The sequence below is a fragment of the Bubalus bubalis genome, chromosome 2 (assembly GCF_019923935.1).
Source record: "Bubalus bubalis isolate 160015118507 breed Murrah chromosome 2, NDDB_SH_1, whole genome shotgun sequence".
Taxonomy (NCBI): Eukaryota; Metazoa; Chordata; class Mammalia; order Artiodactyla; family Bovidae; genus Bubalus; species Bubalus bubalis.
The window spans coordinates 25,771,483-25,794,458 of NC_059158.1; the positions used below are offsets into that span (position 1 = coordinate 25,771,483).

General features: G+C 35.2%; 2 long non-coding RNA genes across 2 annotated transcripts; both read right to left on the minus strand.

The window, feature by feature from the left end:
* Window positions 1-705: 705 nt before the first annotated feature.
* On the minus strand, window positions 706-22,460 carry LOC123328396. The gene is made up of 4 exons (XR_006543185.1): window positions 22,438-22,460; window positions 4,053-4,073; window positions 1,073-1,117; window positions 706-903 (listed from the first exon to the last, which is right to left on the minus strand). It is a non-coding gene; the product is annotated as an uncharacterized LOC123328396 (long non-coding RNA).
* On the minus strand, window positions 7,374-12,586 carry LOC102406123. The gene is made up of 5 exons (XR_006543187.2): window positions 12,566-12,586; window positions 11,268-11,288; window positions 8,639-8,680; window positions 8,070-8,090; window positions 7,374-7,393 (listed from the first exon to the last, which is right to left on the minus strand). It is a non-coding gene; the product is annotated as an uncharacterized LOC102406123 (long non-coding RNA).
* Window positions 22,461-22,976: the final 516 nt, after the last annotated feature.

The window sequence follows — 22,976 nt, forward strand, 5'->3', positions numbered from 1 at the left end:
GAATAATTGAAAATACTATTAGAAAAGGGGGATGCTAAACTTTAAATTATTATGTTAATTCTTTAATAAAAATAATAATCCTAAGACCACAGCTTCCCCAATCACTCACATAAAAATTCTAAATTGAGAGATATAGTAGACATGTGTGTTCCTTAAGATTCAAGGTCCTTCTTCACTGATTGAAAATGTATTTTAATGTGAAAAATTAATAACTGTGTGAATAAAAATGCAAAAATATATAGAACATTCACTATAACTTAAAAGGAAGAAAAGCTAGGAAAAAAAAAACTGGAATGTAAATATAGTATAGCTGAGAATATATGGATAAGGTGATCAAGAGCTATAAAAGAGTGAGACTCAAGCTCACCCTGGACAAAAGAATGAGATTAGAATGTATGAAGTCTTTGACAGGGAAATGGAAGGAGAAACTTTATCCATCACATTGGAAAGCTTCTCATCTTCTAAAGACTAGGGAATTAACAGTAGCATAGTATTTGCCCCTTCAATTTGGGTAAGTGAAATGATCCTACATAATGAACTTGTCCCAGGAAAGAAAGAGAGGAAACCATGGGCCAGTTAATCTCATCACTTTCATCTCACAAAATCCATAGTACATTATAGAAAGTCTCTGGAAGACAGATAAAGCCAAAGTCACAGGGAAGGATAAGTATGGAACATGAGAACAAAAGATGCTATGGGAAAAGATGGAACATGAGGAAAAACTATGGAGAAAAGTGAATAAGAGAGACGTTTATATCCAAAACCTGGGGAAAGAAGAATGTACATTTGGAAGGGAGCTGATGGTGGTTATGTGGATGAAAGAGTGGGGACTCTTATAGATACTCTAAAAGAGATGAGTAAAGATTTGTCAGAGAATCTTACCAAATTTTCCCCAAATATCACCTGAAAAAGGAAAAAGTCATATAAATACCATGGAAACACACATAAAGAAAAATCAAATTTTTTGAAAAATCTGAATGCAATGTTTGAAGTATTGGGATGCAGACAAAAGCATACACACACACACACACACACACACGCAGAAAACATCAGGCACAAAAAAGAAACGCACCCACAGTGGCCGAAAGCTGCTCCCTTATCTCCAGGATATTTCCTACTAAAAATGAAAGAAAAAGCAAAAACTAAGTGAATTTGCTGAATGGATAAAAATTCTTAGGAGTAATATTTGAAAAAGCAAAAACTAAGTGAATTTGCTGAATGGATAAAAATTCTTAGGAGTAATATTTCTAGTAGTTAACTTTTCCACATGTTCATTAAACCATTTGACATGATTTAGGATTTACTGATTCAGTATGGTTTCTCTAATAGGTTCATTGGCTGCTACTAAATATGTATTGTCAATTTTCATTTTGAGACAAAACTACATCGTGCTCAGTCGCTCAGTCATGTTCGACTCATTTGTGACTCCATGGACTGTACCCCGCCAGGCTCCTCTGTCCACGGCATTCTCCAGGCAAGAATATTGGAGTGGGTTGGCATTTTCTCCTCCAGGAAAAACTATATAGAAATATGCAAATTTTGGATTTGAGGAAAATATTCATAGAGACCTGAAGACAAAAGTATGAGAAAAGGATGAAACTATAACTAGGCGCACAGGTAAATACTTGAATGGAACTTGTTGTTTTCCTCTTCACAATTATTGATAAAAATAACAGGAAAAACTCAAATTCACCCAAAATGAGGTCCTAATGTAAAGAAGAGACAAGGGCCAAAATTTCAACTGCTCAGTTATGTCCAACTCTTGAGACCCCATGGACTGCAGCCCACCAGGCTTCTCTGTCCATGGACTCTCCCAGGCAAGAATACTGGAGTGGGTTGCCATTTCCTTCTCCAGGTGATCTTCCCAACCCATGGATCAAACCCAGGTCTCCTGTATTGTACGTAGACCCTTTACCCATTGAGCCACCAAGGAAGCCAATAAAAGTAACTGGGAAAAGCACTCAAATTCATCCAAATGAGGGCCCAATGTGAGGAAGAGAAAAGGGTCCAAATTTCAAACACTTCCATTTTTACTCTGTGACTCAACCTGACCCATGTTTCTGAGAAATTACTCCATATCATCCAAAGGCCATCTCACCAATCAGAGGAAAGTTTTATTGACTTCCATTCACCTGCTGGTGCAAAGGGAAATGAGAAGAGATATGACACCATGACAGGATATAGAATAGGACTTCCTCTATGATAAACAGTGATCATCAGCGTTGCATTGGGCCTTCCTTCACAGAATAAATTGCAAAGCCACACTCATACACAAAAGAGTCCCTTAAAATGAAATGAAGAAGTAAAGAGGCAATCACCCCTTTCTCCAGACTCCATGAAATCTGCTACATGCATGAAAAAATAAGTTCCTAAAACCTGCTTCTTTTGAAAACAAATTTATAACTAGAAAATATCTTTAGAAAACAAGAACGTTAAACCTTTAATGATTTTGTCAGTGGGGTAAAAACAAAGCCAAAGGAAACAAATGTTGGCTACATTCTGATGGAGGAGGAAGGAAACTTATAGCCCTTTCCTAGTGCAGTCCATGGTTCAAAATGATCATGATTTTGAGAATTGGGAGCATTCATTTCCAACGGACACTTGGCTAACCAGAAGAAATGCTGTACTTCATCCTCACCAACTCTTGGTGCAAAATGAAAAAAGGATGGGCAATGATACAAGGAGAGGAAGTAGAGAAGGGATGAGAACCTCTGGGTTAAAAATTAATAATTTGTCATCATTCATTTGTCCTTCTTTTAATTTTACAGAATCCAAGGCAATGTGACCTGATTCATGAGTCAGGTACTCAAGATGTCACAAGGAAGCCTTAAGTGAAAGCACCCATCTATCTAAGTCTGTAGCAGTAGTCCTATGAAACCTGTGCCATATATTAAAGATATAGATATAAAGAAAAGATATATATTTCTTAATTCCATTTAATCTGTAACAAAAATACAATTGTGAATGTCATTAGTAAATGAAAGATGTTAAACATGTAAGTTTTAGTACTAAGTCATTAATCCTCTCTTCAAAGTATTCCTTGGTAGCTCACACTGTAAAGAATCTGCTTGCAATGCAGGAGACCTGGGTTCGATTACTGGGTTGGGAAGATTCCCGAGAGAAGGAAATGGCAACCCACTCCAGTATTGTTTCCTGGAGAATCCCACTGAGAGAGGAGCATGGAGGGTTACAGTCCATGGGGCTGCAAAGAGTCAGACACAATTGACTGACTTTCACTTTCACTAAAAGTATTCTAAGACTGTAGCCTCTCTTGCTATTTGCATAAAATTTCAAAATAAACTAATACAAGTGAATTTGCATTAATATATTAAGTTCTTCTACAAACAAGGTACTTGCATTTCCCCCCCCCAACTGTGGGCAAATAATGCAATGAAAAGATAATATAATTACTATGGTATGAAATAATTTAAACTTGGGAAATAGTATTTAAAATATCTGTAAACATAGAGAATATGTTAGGAACTGGACAGAGCAGGGCAAGTAAGCCTAAAGTCCACAATGGTTCAATGAATTATATCTTAATTTACACAATCTTTGCAAGTACAATGTATTAAGGGACATGACTCAGCAAATTTGTAGACTTAGCTCATCTCATAAGGTTTGTGGTGGTATCAACTGCATAGTAATGGTCCCTCAACTAGAAATATATGAGATATGTACTAACTTAATGGGCATTTTCCAGAAAAAAAAAATATAATGAAAACCAGGTCCCCATTAATCTTATCATGTTTATCCCAAATTTATAATATAACTGACCACAGTCTGGATGAAAGAAGATAATGTATATAATGTATAATTATGTGAAATGAAAAAAGAAAAAGAATTGGGCAAGATGTAAGGGTAGGGAAAAAGAAAAAGTGAGAAATTTATATGGGTGATTTTATGAACAAATAATAGACTGGGAAGGATCAGCATCTGGGAAAAGGGGGTCAACACTGCCATAGAGATAAAAAGAAAGGGAATATTAAAGGCATTGAGAAAGGATTCATTTAGAGGGTCATTTTGGTAAAAAGGTTGTCAGAGAAATTTACCACATATTTTCTGAAGGTCACCTGAAAAATAAAAAAGAAAGATCCATGTCAATATTATGGCACAGAAACGGGCGGGGGGATTTAAAAGTAGTGAAAAATTCACATGCAAAGGTGAAGATACCAAAATGCAGACAAACAGACACATCCCCACACATGTGTGCAGACATATGCACTTATACTATTAATAATAGTGTCTGAAAGCCCACAAAATTAAACAAAAATTTAATAGGAGTAAAAGAAATAAACTTATTGCCTGTGCAAGAATTTCAGGACTATTAGTTTTGTCCGTGATCTTTTAAAGTTATTCTTCATCTATGTGGACATTACATTGGATACTAGTATTCTGTTGGTTGCTTTTAATAAGTTCTTTGGCTGCTAGGAAAAAGAAATAATCAATTCCCTTCATGTTGCAGCTATGCTGTATAAAGTATTCCCAAGCAGTGAAATAGAGAATAATGAACTCACACCTTGAGAGAAAATTCAGGGATTGGTTCTCAGACACCTGTATAAACATTTTCATGAAACAATGATTTATGATCTGTTTTTGACAAGTTTCTATTTTAACCTATCTCAAAATGAAGTACATCTTATTTTGATCACCTTTTCAGAATAATATGAAAACCCAGACTCATTATGGGCAAGAGTTAGCTTAAAAGAGATGAAAAACCAAATAAAACAGCACTCCTTTGTGCAAAACACTAGCTGTAGCAGCCCTTACATGAAGGCTACTCCCTATCCAACCAGTCCATTCTAAAGGAGATCAGTCCTGGGTGCTCATTGGAAGGACTGATGTTAAAGCTGATTAGGCCACCTCATGCGAAGAGTTGACTCATTGGAAAAGACCCTGCTGGGAGGGATTGGGGGCAGGAGGAGAAGGGGACAACAGAGGATGAGATGGCTGGATGGCATCACCAACTCGATGGACATGAGTTTGAATGAACTCCAGGAGTTGGTGATGGATAGGGAGGCCTGGCGAGCTGCGATTCATGGCGTCGCAGAGAGTCAGACACGACCGAGCCACTGAACTGAACAGAACTCCCTATGTTAAAGAGATATATCTCTAAATTCTATTCCCTCTAAAAGCAAAAATATGATTCAAAAAATTCATTTAAAAAGAGGATATTAATCATTAAATGGATATATTAGTGTTTTATGAAAAAAACTTTAGGAAACATTGCAGACAATAGTTTCTGGTGCTTTCTGCCTAAAAATTCAGAACTGAGAGATGTAGAGACATTGGGTTTTATAAGATAGAAAATACTCCTACACATCAGTAAAAGGAATTGCAGTCTCTTAAATTAGCAACTGTGTTAATTAAAAGACAAAATAGAGATTCAATTGGAAATTTTTAAAATTCCAAAAAATTATGTCAAACACATTATACCTGAGAACACTTGAAAGAACAAGGAAGAAAGAAAGTAATGGCTTTCCCCTACTTTCTCTCTTCCTTATTCTTTCAAATGTAAAGTAATTAGCTCCAATTAAAATAAATAAAATTATATTAAAAAATTCAAGTTAGGATAGTAATCAGCCAGGAAAAGAGTAAGACAGTGAATGACATATCAGAAGAATGAAGGGAAATGTTAAAAACATCAGGAATGTATTTTCAAGTGTTTTGGGTATAAAGAGATGTCAGAGATATGTTACCAAATTTGTGCTGAAGTTCTTCTGTAAAATAAAAAGGAAAAATCAGTGTAAATCTCATGGGGAAAACACAGGAAGAAAATTTAAATTTATTAAAAAGCATGTATTTAAAATTAAAGCATTTAGGATACAGACACACACACATAAATGCAAGAACTCACACCAGGAAGACACATACACACTCACAAAAACACACAAATACACAGACAATGTGAACAAATTTGGTTTAAAGTGCATTATTGAAGAAACGAGTATTAAATGAAACACAAAGGTGGAGATGAATACATTTTCTGAATCAAGGACACATTTTTAAAAACAGAGATTCTGATAACTACTAATACAATTTTTCCAGATTCCTTTTGTCCTTATTTAGAATTTTGTTGCTCAGTTTTTCATCTTTAGAGTGTCCTCTGACTGCTGCTTATATGGTCACTTCTGTTGGGGAAACTATATATAATCCACAAACACTGATGTATATACAGAGTGCTGAGTTCCTAGAGAATGTGCAGGGTGAAGGTCAAGGGGGCCTCTATCACCATTTCCCTCAACTGAAACATATATAACTGTATTTTATGTGAATATGGTTTTAACTCATGTCTCAATAAGGTCACATGAAAGAAAGGAAAATAAAACTTTTTGTTTGTTTTTACTTTTAAACTTTTTGTTTTATATTGAGGTATAGCTGATGCCTGGAGAATCCCGTGGACAGAGGAGCCTGGTGGGCTGCTGTCCATAGGGTCGCACAGAGTTGGACATGACTGAAGCCACTTAGCAGCAGCAGCAGCAGCAACAGCAGCTGATTGACAATGTTGTGACAGCTTCAGATGAACAGCAAAGACACACAGCCATACATGCCATGTTTTAATTCTCCCCCAAACTCCTCTCCCATCCAGGCTGCCACATAACATTGAGTAGAGTTCCATACTGTATAGCTATACAGTAGGTCCTTGTTGGCTATCCATTTTAAACATAGCAGTGTATACATATCCATCCTAAACTCCCCAACTACCCCTTCTCCACTTTCCTCCCACCGTCAACCATAGGTTCATTCTCCAAGTCTGTGAATCTCTTTCTGTTTTGTAAGTTCATGTGTATCAGGCAAATGAAGTATTAATGTCAAGGAAGGAATTTTAAATTAAATGATGCAAACTATGGGCTTCCCTCGTGGCTCAGAGGTTAAAGCGTCTGCCTGCAATGCGGGAGACCTGGGTTCGATCCCTGGGTCAGGAAGATCCCCTGGGGAAGGAAATGGCAACCCACTTCAGTATTCTTGCCTGGAAAATCCCTGGTAGGTTACAGTCCATGGGGTCACAAAGAGTCGGACACGACCGAGCAACTTCACTTTCACTTTCATCTTGGAAAAACTTTCAAATCAGAAAATTTTAAAATGACTAAACCTTGCTAAAAGATTACTCCTAATACTCCTTGAAGAAGGTAACATATATGTGCATAAATGGCAAGGACAGGACAAACCAAAGAAAAAGTAATGAGGAAACTGAATAACATCTAAGAATTACAGACATCATGAAAAAGCAAAAACTGCATGACAAAAAAGTGACATAAAGTTCTACGTACATTGGAGTTGAAGGAGGTGATCATGGAGAACTGAAAACCAATGTCAATGAAACACATGAAACTTGAGTAGGCACAGAGTATAATATAATAATAGGACTTGCCTTTGTCATGTTCACACTTATCTGAAAAAAAAATAATATAAAGTTATTGAAACATAATGAAGGCACAGTGTTAGGAAGAAGGAGGATAATAATTTGAATTCTTCACATTGCTTATTCTTTTGTTAAAACTGGATGCACCTTTCTAAGAACTGTAACCAAACTTCCAAAGTATATGCAACCCATGAGAGGGAAGATTGTTTTATCTCTGCCCAGCCATTTGTACAAAAGGAATTAATATAGGGAATGGAATCAGGACTAATGTTAGCGTAGGACTTTCTCTGAGATAAGACCACCACAGTAGCACAGTAATGGCTTTTTCAACTTGGATAAATGAAAAGATCCTATATAGACCAGCCCCAAAAAGAGAGAATGAAAATCATGGACCTGTTAATCTCATTGCTTTCATCTCAAAAAATTCATAATGCATTACAGAAAGTCTCTGAAGACAGACAAACCCATTGTTATAGGAAAGAAAAGGTATAGGATATGAGAACAACAACAAAAAAAGATGAAATGGTGGGCAAAAAAGGAACAACGACGGGAGGAAATTAAGAGAGAAGTTCAAATTCAAGAGTGAACATTCACGAGAAGGAGAGCTAATGGAGGGCACAGAGAAGAAAGGGTGGGGACTGTTACAGACACCAAAGATGTAGTCCTTAAAGAGTTAAAGGAGCAAAGATTTCTCAGAGGATCTTACCAAGTTTTTCACAAATATCATCTGAAAAATAAAATAAAAAAACTCTTTAAACAAGGTGCTTTAGATTTTGTTAAATGAAGAACACAGAAGCAGATGAAGAGGTAAATAACTGCATAAAGAATTTAAATGATATACAAATAAAATGTGCAAGGAAGGGCTGAAAAATATAATCTGTAAACAAACAAACAAAAAAAAACGCACCTCTTTTCCAACTTGCTTTGAAACAGTTACAAAAATTGATCATGTATTAAACAACATCAACAACACTTTGCAACTTGTAATTAACAAAAATTATGTTTGTCACATTTTCTAGCACAGATGTTTTACAACTAGAAATTGCCAGTAAAATTTTAAACAGGATAAAAATAAATCAGCCTTTTGAAAAAAAAAAAAAAAAAAAAAAATAAAATAAAAAAACTCTTGTAAATACCATGGAAACACATACAAAGAAAAATAAAATTTTTGAAAAATCTGAATGCAATGGCCAAAGTATTGAGATGCAGATAAAAGCATACACACACACACACACACACACACACAGACAATATCAAGCACAAATGTAAACACACCCACAGTAGCTGAAAGCTTCTCCATTCTATCCAGATTATGTGCTACAAAAAAGAAAGAAATAAAAATGAACAAAGAGAATTTTCTGAATGGATAAGACTTTTTGGAATAGTATTTTTGGTAGTTAACTTTTCCACATGCTCATAGTGTCATCTGACATAATTAAGGTTTTAATTATTCAGTATGCTTGCTCTAATAGGTTTATTGGCTGCTATTAAATATATGCTGCTAACTCTCATTTTGTTGTAGCTCCATTATATAAAATCACCACAAACACTGAATCAGAGTATCCTGAACCACTCCTCCTCAAGAAACCACAGGATTTTAATTCCTGGATAATGATTTACAACATTTTTGTCAATAGGTGTCACAACATAACCTTATATTTTGTGAATTTTTATTACAATTCATGTTGAAAAGATGCTCATCTTAATTAGATCACGTGAAACAACAAATGAAGCAATGAACACAAGTAATGAGGGAGTTGAAATCAAATATCCAGGGCACATGTTGGACAAAACTTTCACACCAGTCCTTGAACATTCCATCGCTTCAGAAGTATATGATTAATAAAATGTATATGGCAGAAAGTGTCTGTTTGTGCCAGTTGAATGGACAGGACAAAGCCAAGAAATTATGATGGAAGAAACTGAGTGAAAAATAAAGATGATGAATTTCAGTTGGAAAGATTGGATAATGAGACAGACTATGTAAAAATATGCAAATGTTGGATTTGAGGAAGATGGTCATAGAGACCTGAAGATAAAGATATGATAAAAGGATAAGACTGACATTTTCCTCTTCGTATTTCATATAAATTAACAGGAAAAAGAACTGAAAATTCATTCCAGTTGAGGTTCTGATGTGAAGAAGGAACAAGGGCCAAAATTTCAAACTCTTCTATATTTTACTATTTGGCTCAACCTGACTCATATTTCTGAGTATTGACTCCATGTCATCTGGAGGTCATATCACCAATCAGTGAAAGTTTTATTGATTTCCATTTTCCTACTGGTTCAAAATGGAATCAGAAGGTATATGACACCATGGGAGGCGGTAGCATAGGAATTCCTCTTGGAAAACTGCATCTGTCACTGGTGTTTCACTGAGACTTTTGCTTCTCAGAATCAACTGCACACCCACAATCATACTTAAGAGACTTACCTAAAATGAGGTGAAGAAATAAGAGCACAATTACTTCTCTGTCCAAATGACATGTTACAGTAGTCAGAGAAATCCTGCTACATATATCAAATAAATATAATCCTAAAAGCATTTCCTTTGAAAGCAAAATCATAATTGAAAAATGTCATCAGAAAAGGAGGAAAATTTTAAGGACTTAATGAAGTATAAAGCAAAAGAATAGCCCATGGTTCCAAATGACCAGTATTTTTAGATCTAAAGGCACCAATTTCCAAAAGACATCTTGCCAATTATAGGTAATGTATTTTTTTCCCATGGAAATTTTGGTGCAAAATGAACATAGATGGGAGATGATACAAAGAGAGGAATTAGAATAGGAAATCTCTGAGATAAACAGTAACAGTCTTTCATCTTTCCTTGGCCCCTCTTTTTTATTTTTAAGAATAGAATGCAGTTCTTCCCATATTCAAGTCATGAAGAAGCTACAATGAAAGTACTCTTCTATCTAAATCTATATCTTTAGCAGTACTTGTTTGAATCCTGGTCTATGTGTGAAAGAGATATATTCCTTAATTCCATTCAGTCTTTAACAAAAATATAATTGTAAATATCATTAATGAAAGAAGGATGTTAAACTTTTATTGGCTTTAGCAGTGAGTTATTAACCATCTCTTAGGAGTATTCTAAGACTTAGCCTCTCAGGCCAGTCACATGAAATTTCAAAATAGACTAGAATGTTATAAATGAAATCCCCTTAATATATAAAGCCCCTATAAACATTTAAGGCATTTCAATTTTTCCCATCATGTCCAAATAAAGTAGTGAAATTACATCACAATTACTTCAGTTTGAAATAATTTAAACTTGGAAAATAGTATTTAAAATATATGTATGCCTAGAGAATATGTGAGTAAATAATCTGAACAGGTGAAAGGGAGTCTCAAACCCAAAGTATTCCAAGAGTTACATTTGCGTTTACACAGTTTGAGAGAAGAATGGATGGAGGTGTGTCACTAGCAAGTTTGTAGACTTAGCTCATTTCATAAGGTTTTGGAGGTATCGACTGTATAGTAGTAATGTCCCTGAACTAGAAATACATGAGATAAGTAGTAACATAGTAGCCATTTTCCGGAAAACAAATTATATGATGTAAAGCAAGTTCCCATCAATGTCATTGCTTTCACATCAAAAAATTCATAATGAAATTCTCGTAAGGCTCTAATGATTGTTGGAAACAATGTTTGTATAAAGACAATATGTTAAATGAAAAAAAAAAGTAGAATTGGGCAATGTTTAAGGGCAAGGAAAGAGAATAAGTGAGAACTCCATATGATTGATTTTATAAACTAATTGGGTAAGAATGGGTCGACATCCCATAGTAGGGGGATCAACAGCCGGTATATAGTTTAAGAGACTGGAAAGTATAGGTGCTGAGAAAGTGACCATCTAGAGGGTTACTGAAGCAGAAAGATTGTCAGGGAAATTTACCCCACTTTTTCTGAAGGTCATCTGAAAGATACAATGGAAAAGTTCTTGTCAATACCATGGCACAGAAACAGTGAAAAAACTTGTAAGCAGAGAAAAATTCATATGCAAAGATGAACATACCAGGATTCATATAAACACAGACATACACAAACACACCTATGTGCAGGCACACACATATACCAACTGTGTCTGAAAGCTGAGCACACTGGTCAAAATTTACTACAAGGAAAAGGAGCAATGTTACTGCCTTGTGCAAGCATTATAGGGTTATTGGTTGTGTCAGTGATCTTTTAAAATTTTTCTTATTTGTACATTACATGGGATACTAGAATTCTGTTTTTGGCTGCTAGGAAAAAGAAATAATAAATTTCTTTTAGATTGTAGCTATTTCGTACAAAGTATCCACAAATAGTGAAGTAGAGAATTCTGAACCCATGCTTCCAGAGAAGATTCAGGGATTGGTGCTCAGATACCTTTATAAACATTTTCATGAAACAGTGATGTCATGACTTGTTTTTGTTGAGTTTCTATTTTAACTTCTGCCAAAATGAACCATATCTTATTTTAAGTCACCTTTTCAGAATAATATGAAAACCCAGACTCATTATGGGTGAGAATTAATTTAAAAGAGATGAGAATCCAATGATAAAACAGCATTAGCCATAGTAGCCATTAACCTGTATTAAAGTAATATATCCCTAAATTCTATTCCCTCTGAAAACAAAAATATGGCTGAAACTATAATTTAAAAAGAAGATATTTATCTTAATTGGATAAATTAGTGTTTTATGAAATAAGCTTTAGGAAACATTGCAGGCAATAGGTTCTGGTCTTTTCTGTATAAAAATTCAGAACTGAGAGATGTAGAGAAATTGAACTTTCTATAAGATAAAGAATACTCCTACGTATCAGTAAAAGGAATTGCAGTTTCTTAAATCAACAACAGTGTTAATTAAAAGAGAAAATAGAGTTATTATTGTTGGAAATTTAAAAAATTCCAGAAACTTACATATGAAATCCATGTATGCTCAAGAACATTTGTATAATAAGTTCAAAATAGGTGGAAAAATAGCCCTTGATCTTTGAATGTTATTGGAATATATATAAACTTTGAAAGGACAAAGGAGAGAAAAGAAGAGGAGAAATCTATAAGTAAAGATTCAGGTTTGAAGTGTAGACATGCAGACGAGTGAGGCAATGAATGGCATATTGATAGAATGGTGGAAATGTTTAAAAACATCAGGAAATCAGTCATTTTCAAGTATTTTAGGCATAAAGGGATGTCAAAGATATGTTACCAAATTTGTGCTGAAGATCTTCTGAAAAATAAAATGAAGAAAATCAATGTCAATCTATGGAAAGACACAGGAAGAAAATTTGAATTTATTGAAAAAATTGTATTTAACATTAAAATCATTAGGATGTAGATAAACACAAACTCAAGAAATCATAGATACTCATTCAGTCACATTCAGATAAATGCTGACGAACTCGGATCAAAGTACCCTTTTGAGGATAAAGTAGCTTTTAGTGAAACAAAGCAGAAGGCATGAATAAGTTTTGCAATTTAAAGAAACATTTTAAGAACCATAGCTCTGGTAATTACTTGACACAATTTTTAGTAATCTCCTTGATCTTAGTTTTTAATTATTCAGTTTTTTATCTTTAATGAGTTTTATGATTTGGCTAATGATGAATACTCAATACTTATATTGAGAAAGCTCTGCTATATATAATCCACAAACACTAAAGTGAACAATGCTGAACTATTGCTCCTGTAAGACCTGTAGATTACAGATGTAGTCACTGTGTTTTCTCAACAGCTTCATGCATAACTGTATTTTATACGAATATAATTTTAACTCATGCTTCAATAAAGTCACATGAAAGAAGGGAAATGAAATACTAAAGTCAAGAAAGAAATTTTTTTGCCAGTCAATCTTTATTGAAAACTGCAGTATTAATACATAACAATTCTTATTACAATAAATGTGCTTTTAAGAATTTTAAATCTAAGTTCGTCTGCTTATCAGAATACATACAATTTAAAATAGCATGAATTTACACATAATGGAATTGGTTCAGGGTGGATGTTCTATTCCTTCGTATTGACTGACACCTTAGTTCAACACAGAGGTGAGGGGTGACTTTAATACTGGAAGACAATGCTGACTTAAGTTTTTTAAATGTACTGAGGTAATGGTCTAAAAAACCAGTACTCAAAAATCATTTAAAAAAAAAAAAAAAAAGAACCATTTCCCAGTCAGTAAAGAAAAGTTATGACCAACCTAGATAGCATATTCAAAAGCAGAGACATTACTTTGCCAACAAAGGTTCGTCTAGTCAAGGCTATGGTTTTTCCAGTGGTCATGTATGGATGTGAGAGTTGAACTGTGAAGAAAGCTGAGCACTGAAGAATTGATGCTTTTGAACTGTGGTGTTGGAGAAGACTCTTGAGAGTCCCTTGGACTGCAAGGAGAGCCAACCAGTCCATTCTGAAGGAGATCAGCCCTGGGATTTCTTTGGAAGGAATGATGCTAAAGCTGAAACTCCAGTACTTTGGCCACCTCATGCGAAGAGTTGACTCATTGGAAAAGACTCTGATGCTGGGAGAGATTGGGGGCAGGAGGAGAAGGGGACGACAGAGGATGAGATGGCTGGATGGCATCACCGACTTGATGGATATGAGTTTGAGTGAACTCCGGGAGTTGGTGATGGACAGGGAGGCCTGGTGTGCTGCGATTCGTGGGGTTGCAAAGAGTTAGACAAGACTGACCGACTGAACTAAACTGAATAGTGGGCCCAGGGGTCTCTCTTGAATGGACATCACAACAATACCACCAGGAACACAGGAAAGCTGACTTTCTACCAACGACTGGACTGCACGAGGCCCTACAGGAGACTTACACAGGGCTCAGGAGGCCAAGATAAGAAACCTGTCATCTCCAAAATACCCATCCTGGGAGCACAGCATGCCCTGATGCTCACTGCAACTTCCCTGAGCAGAGACACCAAAGTCTCTTTGGTCCCCCTGGTCCAAGTGACTCGAGGTTGATCCTGGGGATTCAAATAAGATTACCCCAGAGCTTTTAAGAAAGGACTTTTAAAATGAAATGATTGGCGCTATCTTAAAAAAGTTTTCAAATCTGAAATTTTAAATATTACAGAAGTTTGCTAGAAAATTACAAAGAATATTTCCTTGGCAGAAAGGAAATATGAATGGACATAAATTGCAGGGATGGGACAAACCAAAGAGAATAGTAGTTAGGAAGGTGATTACACTTAAAGATTTCAGACTTCATTTACAATAAGAACACCATGAAAAAGAAGTATATAAAGCTCTATGTACATTAGAGTTGAGAAAATTTATCATGGTGAGTTGAAGACCAATGTCAAAGAAACTGATGAACTTGAATGGATACAAAGAGTAATACACTAATTGTACTTGCCTTTTTCCTCTTCATATTTATCTGAAAAATAAAAATAAAATTATTCAAACATAAAGAAGGCACAATGTTAGGAAGAGAGAAGGACAATAATTTGACTTCCCCATATTGTTAATTCTTTTGTTAAAACTAAACCCACCTTGCTAAGAACTAGATGCAAAGGCTCCCAAAGATCATGTAACCCATGAGAGAGAAGATTGTTTTACCTCTCCGAGCCATTTGTGTGACAGGAATTAATATAAGGAATGAAATCATGACTGAAGTTAGAGTAGTACTTCCTCTGAGATAAGCCTTACCAATCACTGATATTGCATTAAACCTAGCTTTGCAGAATAAAAGACAAGCAAGCTTACATTAATGAGACAGGAACTTAAAATGTGATGAAAAACCTACAGTAAAAGTACCACTCTTGTCAAAAACTCTTTCTATAGCAGTTAGTCATAAGAAACCTGCTACCCACATTAAAGATAAGTGTTCCCAAATTGCATTCAATCAGTAAACCAAAATATAATTGACATATCATTTGAAAAGGAGGATGTTGGCACTAAAACAGACATATAGTTCAATGGGACAGAATAGAAAGTCCAGAAATAAATTTGCACACTTATGGTCAATTAATCTTCCACAAAAGTGGCAAGCATATACAATGGGGAAAAGACAGTCTCTTTGGCAAGTGGCCTTAGGAAAGCTGGACAGCCATATAAATCAATGAAGTTAGAATATTTGCTCACACCATACACAAAAATAAACTCAAATGCCTTAAAGACCTAAATATAAGACATAACACCATAAAATTCCTAGAAGAGAACATAGGGAAAACATTCTCTGGCATAACTTATAGCCATATTTTAAGGTCAAAGAAATAAAGGTAAAAGAAATAAAAACAAAATTTAACAAATTAGACTTAATCAGCTTTGCTTTTGCTTAGCAAAGGAAACAAAATGAAAATACAACATATAGACTAAGAGAAAATAATTCCAAACAATGTGACTTTCCCAAGAGGGACTTAACTTCTATAATATACAAACAACTCATACAATTTAATAGTAAAAATCCAAAACAACCTAATCGAAAAATAGGGAGGAGACCTAAATAGACATTTTTGCAAAGAAGGCATACAGATGGCCAACAAGCACATGAAAAAATACTCAGTGCTGCTAATTATTAGACAAATGCAAATCAAATCTAAAATGAGATATCACCTCAATTCAGTCAGAATGGCCATCAAAAAATCTACAAATAGTAAATGCTGGAGGGGGTGTGGAGAAAGGGGAACTGTCACACTGTTGGTGGGAATATAAATTGGTGTACCACTATGAAGAACGGTATGGAGTTTTCTTGAAAAATAAAAAATCCCACTCCTAGGCCAAAACTGTAACTCAAAAAGATACATGCACTCCAATGTTCATTAAAGCACTATTTACAATAGCCAAGACAAAGGAGTAAACTAAGTGTTCATTGACAGATGAATAGATAAATAAAAGGTTGTATATATACATATATATATATACACATATGTATAATATATATATAATGAGATATTACTCAGCCATGAGAAAGAAAGAAATAACACCATTTGCAGCAACATGGATATACTTAGAAATTATTATACTTAGTGAAGCAAGTCCTAACAGAGAAAGACAAATATTGCATGATATCACTTTAGAGTCTAAAACATTATGCAAATGAACTTATGTACAAAACAAACAGACTCAGAGATACAGAAAATAAACTTATGGTTACCAAAGGGGAGTGGGAGAGAAGAGATAAATTAAGAGTTTGGGATTAGCAGATACAAAAAGGTATTATGTAAAATAAATAAACAATAAGGTCCTACTGTATAGTACAGGGAACTATATGTAGTATCTGGTAATAAATATGGTGGAAAGAATATGAATGTATATATAATACATATATCTAAATGTATGTGTGTGTGTGTTAGTTGTTCAGTCACATCTGACTCTTTGCAACCCCGTGGACTGTAGCCTACCAGACTCCTATGTCCATGGAATTTTCTAGGCATGAATACTAGAGTGGGTAGCCTTTCCCTTCCCCAGGGGATCTTCCTGATCCAGGGATTGAATCTGGATCTCCCACATTGCAGACAGATTCTTTACCATCTGAGCCACCAGGGAAGCATGTATAAATGAATATATAACTGCAAATTAACAACACTTGAATTAAAAAGAAAAGGAAGATGTTAAAAATTTTATGATTTTATTAGTGCTTTATTGAAAATATCCTAGGACGAGAGCTTTAACACTTATTCACATAAAAATTTCTGAATTAAAGATGTGTAATATACATTCTTTCATTAAGGTTTAAGGTTCTTCTTCACACATTGAAAAGATATTTTAGTGTGAAGAATGAAACTTGTGTGAATAAAAATGCAAAAGTACAGAGAATATTTACTATAGATGGAAAGGGAAAAAGCTAAAAAAAATTTTGGAATGTAGCTGTAGTATAACTGGGAATATGTGGATAAGATAATCAAGGACAGGAAAGAATAAGATCCAAGCACACTCCAGACCAATGAATTTATAAAATTTTTGATAATACAATAGATGGAGAAATTTCATTCTTGGCTTTTGGAAGTTTTTCATGTTTTAAAGTTGAGTAGTATAGGAATGGTCTTTTCAACTTGGATAAGTGGAAAGATCCAATATAATGAACTTGTTCCAAGAAAGAATGTGAGAGTGGAAACCATGGACCTATTGATCTCATAGCCTTCATCTCAAAAAATTCATAATGTATTATAGAAAACTCTCTGGAAGAGAACCAAACCCATTATTATAGGAAATAAAAGGTATAGATCCTAAGAACAACAGTAGAAAAAAGATGAAATAAGAATGGTGGAACCAAAAAGAACAACAATAAGAGGAAATTAATCAGAGAAGTTCATATCCAAGATTTAACATCCAGGAGGAGAAGGAGAGCCAATGGAAAGCATAGAGAAGAAAGGGTGTGGACTGTTATAGACACCAATGGGGTAGTCCTTAACAAGTTAAAGGAACAAAGATTTTGCAGAGAAGCTTACCAAGTTTTTCACAAATATTATCTGAAAAATGAAATGGAAAACTTATGTAAATACCATGGAAACACACATGAAAGAAAATAAAAAATTGGAAACCTCTGAATGCAATGGTCAAGGTATTGGGATATACATAAAAACATACACACACATATGTATACAGACAACACTGAGCACAAAGACATAAACATACCCACAGTGGCTGAAAAAAGCTGCTCTCTTCTACCCAGAGTATATTCTAAAAAAAAAAAAAAGAGAGAGAGTAAAAGGAATAAAATAAGAGAATTTTCTGAAGCAAAAATTTTTTTTGGATAATATTTTTGGTAGTTAACTTTTCCACATGTTCATAGTGCCACTTGACATGATTCAGGCTTTAATTATTCAGTATGCTTGCTCTAATAGGTTTATTGACTGCTACTAAATATATTGTGGGAGAAGGCAATGGCACCCCACTCCAGTACTCTTGCCTGGAAAATCCCATGGATGGAGGAGCCTGGTAGGCTGCAGTCCATGGGGTCGCACAGAGTCGAACACGACTGAAGCGACTTAGCAGCAGCAGGAAATATATCATCAATTGTCATTTTATTGTCACTCCATTATATAAAGTCACCATATACACTGAATCAGAGTATCCTGAACCACTGCTCCTTGAGAAGCCATAGGCTTTTAATTGCTGGGTAACTATTCACAACAATTTTTGTCAATGGATGCCACAATATAACCTCATATTTTATGAGTTTCTATTACAATTCATGTTGACAAGAAGCTCATCTTAATTAGATCATGTGAAACAAGAAAATGAAGCAATGAACACAAGTAGTGGGGGGCTGAAATCAAATATTTTGGGCACATATTGGACAAAACTTTCACAGTTTTCTGTGAATATTCCACCACTTCAAAAGCATTGCTGTGCTTAGTCGCTCAGTCATGTCCTGGTCTTTGCAACCCCATAAACTGTAGCCCTCCAGGCTTCTCTGTCAATGGGGATTCTCTAGGCAAGAATACTAGAGTGGGTTGCCATGCCCTTCTCCAGGGGATCTTTTGAACCCAGGGAGAGAACTCAGGTCTCCAATATTGGAGTTTGATTCTTTACTGTCTGAGACAACAGGGAAGCCCTCCAAAGCATACCTGAAGACAAAGGTATGAGAAAAGAATGAGACTGTAACTAGATTCACAGAGAAATACAAGAATGGGACTTGCTATTTTCCTCTTCATAATTATTGATAAAATAACAGGAAAAAGAACTCATCCCAAAAAAGAGCCCAATGTAAGTAAGAGACAATGGCCAACATTTCAAACACTTCCATACTTTACTCTATGGCCCAACCTGACATTTCTGAGAATTGACTCCATACCATCCAAAGGCCTTTTCACCCATAGGAAGAACATTTTATTGACTTCAGTTTACTTGCTGGTGAAAAAGGAACTGAAAACAAAAATTACACAAAAGGAGGAGGTAGAACAGGACTTCCTCTGGATAAAGAGTATGCATCATTGGTATTGCATTGGTTCTATTGTAGTAGTCCTGTTAATATACCTACATGCATGAAAGAAATACAATCCTAAACATCATTCCCTTTGAAAATAAAATTGTAACTGGGAAATGTCATTAAAAAGGAAGGATGATAGATTTTTAAGGAGTCTATTTCTTTGGTATAAAATGAAATAAAATTATCCAAAGAATTTTACTACTTTATAATAACTATATTTTGGCAACTTGGAGTCTTTTCTTAGTTCACCCCATGGTTCAAAATGACTAATATTTTGAGAATTGGAAGCACTTATTTCCAAAGGATACTTGGTCAACCAGAGGCAATGTTGTATTCCATTCCCACCAACTCTTGGTGCAAAATGAAAAAAATATATATATGGGCAATGACACAAGGAGAGAAAGAGGAACAGAGCTCCTTTTGGATTGAACAATAATAATCATTCCTCATTTACTGACCTCCTTTTTTCTTCTGAATACACTGCAGTCCTGCCCCTATGCATGAATCAGGTACTTAAGATGTCATGAGGAAACCTTCAGTGAAAGCACCCATCTATCTAAATCTGTAGCAGTAGTCTTATGAAGCCTGTTCCCTATATTTAAGAGATAAATTTCTTAATTCCATTCAATCTTAACAAAAATATAATTGTGAATTATCAGCAAAAGAAGGATGTTGAACTTTTAACGGCTTTAGTAGTGAGTATAAACCATTTCTTAGGAGTTTTCTAAAACTGTAGCCTCTCATGCCTTTGCATGAAATTTCAAAATAGACTAATATGTTATAGATGAACTCCCCTTAATATGTAAGCTCCTTCTACAAGCACATAAGGTACTTGCAGATTTTCCTAATTGTGTGCAAATAATCTGATGAAAAGACATTACAGTTACTGAGGTATGGAATAATTAAAACTCAGGAAACAGTATCCAAAATATATGTGTACCTAGAGAATATGCTAGTAAATGATCAGAGCAGTGCAAGGTGAGCCTAAAGCCCCAAATTATTCACTGAGTTACATTTGAATTTATAGAGTCTTTGAAAGGAAAATGGATGGAAATGTGTCACTCAACAAGTTTGTAGAATAGATCATCTCATATGGTTCACAGAGCTATCAATTGCATGGCAATGGCTCCTGAACCAGAAACACATGAGAGATTTAGTAAGTTAATGGCCATTTCCCAGAATATATATAAGTGTGTGTGTTAGTTCTCAGTTGTGTCCCACTCTTTGGACTGTAGCCCGCCGAGCTCCTCTGTCCATGGAATTCTTCAGGCAAGAATACTGGAGTGGGTAGCCTTTCCCTTCTCCAGGGACTTTCCCAAACCAGGGATCAAACCCAGGTCTCCTGCATCTCAGGCTGTTTCTTTACTGTCTAAGCCATCAGGGAAGCCTATATATATATATATATATTATAAAACCAAGTCCCCATCAGTCTCATTCTCTTCACCTCAAAAATCCATATGAAACTCTGGCAAGATTTTGGATAATAGAAGCAGACTATGTTTATAGAGAAATAATATATGAAATGAACAAAAAGTTAGATTGGGCAAGATTTAATTGTAGGGGAAGTAAAGAGGAGAGAATTTCATATGGGTGATTTTATAAACAAATAATTGGCAGAGAAATGCTGACATCCAAGATAAGGGTGTGCCAACATTGGCATATAGATAACAAGAGAGGAAGTGTGAAAGGCTTAAAGAAAGGGATCCTTTAGAGGTTTGTGTGTGTGTGAGTACTAAGTCACTTCGTTGTGTCTGACTCTTTGTGACTCTATGGACAGTAGCCCACCAGGCCCTCTGTCCATGGGATTCTGCAGGCAAGAAAACTGGAGTGGGTTGCCATGCCCTCCTCCAGGGGATCTTCCAGACTCAAGGATCGAACCAGGATCCAGGGATCTCCTGCATTTCAGGTAGATTCTTTACCACTGAGCTCCCTCTAGAGGTTTATTGGAGTATAAAGATTATCAGGGAAATTTACCACATTTTTTCTGAAGATCATCTGAAAAATACAATGGGAAGGTCCATGTCAATTCATGGGACAGAAACAGGGGAAATGTAAAGTTAGTGAAAATTTCACATGCATCCTTAAAGGAACCAGGATGTAGGTAAACACACACACACACATACACACACACCTGTGTGTACCAACAGAGTTTGGCAGCTGAGAATATTTGTTAAAATTAATAGAAGAAAAGCAGTAAACTCACTGTCTTATCCAAAATTTTCGACCATTAGTTGTGTCTGTGATCTATTAAAAACATTCTTGATCTTTTGGACATTTCTTGGGGTACCAGTATTCAGCTGGTTGCTTTTAATAAGTTCTTTGGCTGCTACATAAAATAAATAATTCCCTCAATGTTATAGCTATGTTGTACAAATCATCCACAGTGAAGTAGAGAATACCAAACGCATGCTTCCATAGAAAATTCAGGGATTGATTCTCAGACACCTATAGTCACATTTTCCTCAAACGGTGATGCTATGACCTGTTTTTGGTGAGTTTCTGTTTTAACTCATGCCAAACCCCCCCACCCCCACATCTTACTTTGATCACCTTTTCAGAGTAAAATGGAAGCGCAGACTCATTATAGACAACAATTGGTTAAAAAGATATGACAAAACAAAGATAAAACAACACCCTTTGCACAAAACACTAGCTGTAGCAGCCATTGCATGAAGGCTGAAGCCATTGCATAAATTAAAGAGATATATCCTTAAATTGTTTCCTTTTAAATAAAAAGTATAATTAAAATGTCATTTAAAAAGAGGATATTAATCTTTAAATGGATATATTGGTGTTTTATGAAACAAACTTTAAGAAACTTAAAGAAAGAAACCTAAAGTAAACAATAAGTTCTGATTCTTTCTGCATAAAAATTCAGAACTAAGAAATGTAGAGACATTGAAATTTCCATAAGATAGAGAACTCCTCTACACACTGTTAAAAGAATTTGCAGTTTCTCAAATTTAGAATTGTGTCAATGAAAAGAAAGAAAAAGTAAAATTACTATTGTTGGGGGAAAAAAAAAGCAAAACGAGAGAACATAGGGGAGAAGTCACAAGCAATTCAGGTTAGAAGAGTAGATATGCGAGAGAAAAGTGAGGCAATCAATGGCATATCAGAGGGGTGGCAGGAAATTTTAAAAACATCAGTAATGCAGCCATTTTCAAGTGTTTTGGCATACAAGGATGTTAGGGATATATTACCAAATTTGTGCTGAAGTTCTTCTGTAAAATAAAATGGAAAAAGTGTAAATCTCATGTGAAAAACACAGGAAGAAAATTCAAATTTATTAAAAATTATGTATTTGAAATTAAGACATTCAGCATACAGACACACACACACACATAAACACAAGAACTGACACCAGGCACCCATGCGTGTGCGCACACACACATACACACAAATACACAGATGAATACAAACAAATTTGGCTTAAAGTGCACTATTGAGGAAATTAGTATTTAATGAAATGCAAAGGAGGAAATGAATAAATTTTCTGAATTGAAGACACATTTTAAACGTAGACATTCTGGTTATCACCTAATACAATATTCCCAGATTCCTTTTGTCCTTATTTAGAATCTTATTGCTGTTTTTCATATTTAGAGTCCTCTGAGTACTGCTGACGGTATATGGTCAGTTCTTCTACTGGGGAAGCTATCTATGTGTGCGCTCAGTCACTCAGTCATGTCCGACTCTTTGTGACCCCAAGAACAGTAGCCCACCAGGCTCCTCTGTCCAT